Raw genomic sequence first — 3,112 nt, 5'->3', positions numbered from 1 at the left:
GATCTCCAAAAACTTAATTTGTCTGTCTTTGCTATATTGCACCATCGTTGCAGATATTAATGATTAGTGCATAAATTAGCATATTAATATTTTTTAAGTATTTCAAAAAAATTAAATAATCTCTTCATAATTACACACACACATTTATTTATGTTAAAAGACCAGTCTCTAATTGTTATAGAAATTAAATATGGAATTTTACAAAGACTGAAGTGCTACTAATCTAAAGTCTGTGTATAAATGATATTTTGTAATTAACCAATAAAAAGAACAAGTTCAGGGCTGAACTCTTCTTCTAAGTGCTTGGTGGAATATAGACCAAAAATAAATCTCAGGGGAACCTTTCTCCCAGATGGACAAGACCCTCTGAAGAAAAACTGTAGGAAACCTGATTTCTGTGTCACGTATCTTAATCCCACCCCATTAGTCTCTTTTCTGCCCCTCTTACATCTTTGTTCCTGAGGGTGTAGATTAGTGGGTTAAGGCTAGGTGTGACAACAGTATAAAAGAGGGCAACGAACTTCCCTTGCTCTTGAGATTTCCCAGATGGTGGCTGGAGATATATACACACAACTGGAATAAAAAAGAGGGATACAACCATAACATGGGCTCCACATGTCCCAAAGACTTTCTGAAGTCCAGCTGTTGACTGCATTCTCAGCACAGCCCAGGCAATGGCACCACAGGAGCTGAGAATGAGAATAAGTGGTATGTTTACAAAAATGGAGCTCATGACCATGAGGGTGAGTTCATTAGCACGAATGTCAACACATGACAATCGCAGCAGTGCTGGAACTTCACAGAAAAAGTGATCCACTTGTTGATGTCCACACAAGGGAACCCAGAAGGTAAAAGAGGAATGAGGCACTGAGGCAGTTAAACCACTTACCCAAGAAGCCACAGCCAACTGGTGGCAAAAACAAGGGTGCATGAGGATGCTGTAATGCAAAGGTCTACACACAGCTACATAACAGTCATAGGACATCACCCCCAGTAGGACACACTCTGTGGTTCCCAGTGCAAGGACAAAGTAGAGTTGAATCATGCAACCAACATAAGAGATGGTCTTCTCAGGATCCCAGAGATTGACCAGCAACTGAGGGATGGAGCTGGTGGTATAGCAGAGATCCAAAAAAGAGAGATTTGAGAGGAAAAAGTACATGGGAGTGTGGAGGTGAGAGTCCAAATAGGACAGGATAATGATGAACAGGTTGCCAACCAGTGTCATCAAGTAGAAATATCAAGATAACCACAGAGAGACACTTCCAGATGAGGCCAATTAGAAAAACCCAGTAAAATAAAGTAACCTTCAGAACTTGAATTTTTTTCCATTATCATTCATTCCCTATGACCTGAATAAAAAAGTACACAAATTCAAAGTCTGCCCACCCATTGTCAAATCCTTGCAAACAGATTGGGAAAGAAATGTTGCCACTTCCAAGTATAATAACGTGTTCTATTGCAGCAGTAAAATTTTTTTTTAGTTTTCTTTTAATGTTTCTTTTGGTGCTTGTCTTGTTGTAAACAGAATCAACAGCTTCTCAGCCCTTAGTTATCATTTGGATAAATGAAAATAAAAGATATTCTATAGTAAAAAAAATCATTTTCCTGAAAAATAATTTTCTTTTACCAAAAAAAAAAAATTTATTTCCCTTTTCCACATTTTTTGGCTGTTTCCAATTTCATGATTACAAATAGAAAAGAATAACTGCAGTCTTAATAATTCTGCATGTAGTTGAAAGTTCACCATATGATGAAAAATAATTCAGTAGTAACTTAAAAGTGTTAACGTTGGATGGAAAAATTCAACTTCAATTGGATATGATCATAAAAAGAACAAAATATTCCGATTTGTTTATTTATGCTATTTCTTGACAAAAAATTTTAACATGCAAATGAAGATATAAACACACACACACACACAAACTTGTGAGTACTCACAATATAAGGAAAGCTGAAGATCTTAATCCTGATGAATAAAGAAGTGAAACAGATTGGGAATAACAGTGATGGAATGCTTCCAAAGGAAAATGAGAATATAACTAAATTTGGAAAGAAAAATAATTACAGAGTGGAAGAAAAATGTAGGGAGAGGTCAGGACAAGAAAAGGAGGTGTTTGAAAGAAGGAGACAGACAGACAAAAAACCTGAACCCACTGCCAATGAGTTGATTCTGGCTCACAGCGACCCTTAGGACAGGGCAGAATTGCCCCCTAGAGTTTTCAAGGAGCACCTGGTGGATTGGAACTGTCAATTTTTTTGGTTAGCAGCCGTAGCTCTTAACCACTATCACCAAATGCCACCCAGGGTTGGAGAAAAGAGAAGAGGAATTCTGATTGTAGTGCTTGGAGATGAGAGTGTGTATATCACAGGGTTGTGAGACCTGGACAACAGGATTTGAAGATAATTTCTACATATTTTCATATGCTCTGTATCAATAACTGAGGCCTTATTTAAATTCTGAGTCATAACTTACAATTACTTCGTATGTTTTGGGTTTCTAAAATTCGGAATGGAGCTTCTGAATATTTAGTAAGACAGCTAAAGATAAGTGAGCCTTACAAGTTCGTCTTGTGGTTTTTATTTTTTAAGAAAAATAAAGGTAAGAAAGTGAAAGATACACTAATAGCTTGATTTTTAGTTGATTCTTTTCGCTTGTGCATTGTCAATTGCTCACAGGAAGATAAAAATTTTCATTTACTATATAGTTATTGCTATAAGAAGGGATCCTGGTGACACAGCCATTAAGAGCTCAGCTGCTAGGCAAAAATTTGGCAGTTGGGGGTGAAAGACCTGGCAATCTGCTCCCTTAAAGATTACAGCCTAGAAACTACTTTACGAAGCAATTCTACCCTGTCACATGGGGTTGTTATGAGTCAAAAATCAACTCCATGGCACCTAACAGCAACACCTGTTATGAAAGAAAGTAACCCTCCATTTAAATATTTCTAAATACCTTTGCCATGTCACTTCTGCTTCCTTTCCTGTCACCGGCATTCTTTCCTCTTATAGTCTCAAGTGAGATATGGCAAACCTTGACCACAGCAGATTCATCTGTAGGCATCTCTTTTGATGGACTCTAAATTACTAAAATATTGTAATCTTGACTCCT

General features: G+C 37.1%; 1 pseudogene; it reads right to left on the bottom strand.

The window, feature by feature from the left end:
• Positions 1 to 409: 409 nt before the first annotated feature.
• On the bottom strand, positions 410 to 1,342 carry LOC100660155 (olfactory receptor 2J3-like; annotated as a pseudogene).
• Between the last annotated feature and the right edge of the window lie 1,770 nt (positions 1,343 to 3,112).

This window comes from Loxodonta africana, chromosome 1 (assembly GCF_030014295.1).
Source record: "Loxodonta africana isolate mLoxAfr1 chromosome 1, mLoxAfr1.hap2, whole genome shotgun sequence".
In the NCBI taxonomy this organism is placed as follows: domain Eukaryota; kingdom Metazoa; phylum Chordata; class Mammalia; order Proboscidea; family Elephantidae; genus Loxodonta; species Loxodonta africana.
Note: the sequence above shows the minus strand (reverse complement) of the source record. Positions and strands in the feature narration are given on the sequence as shown.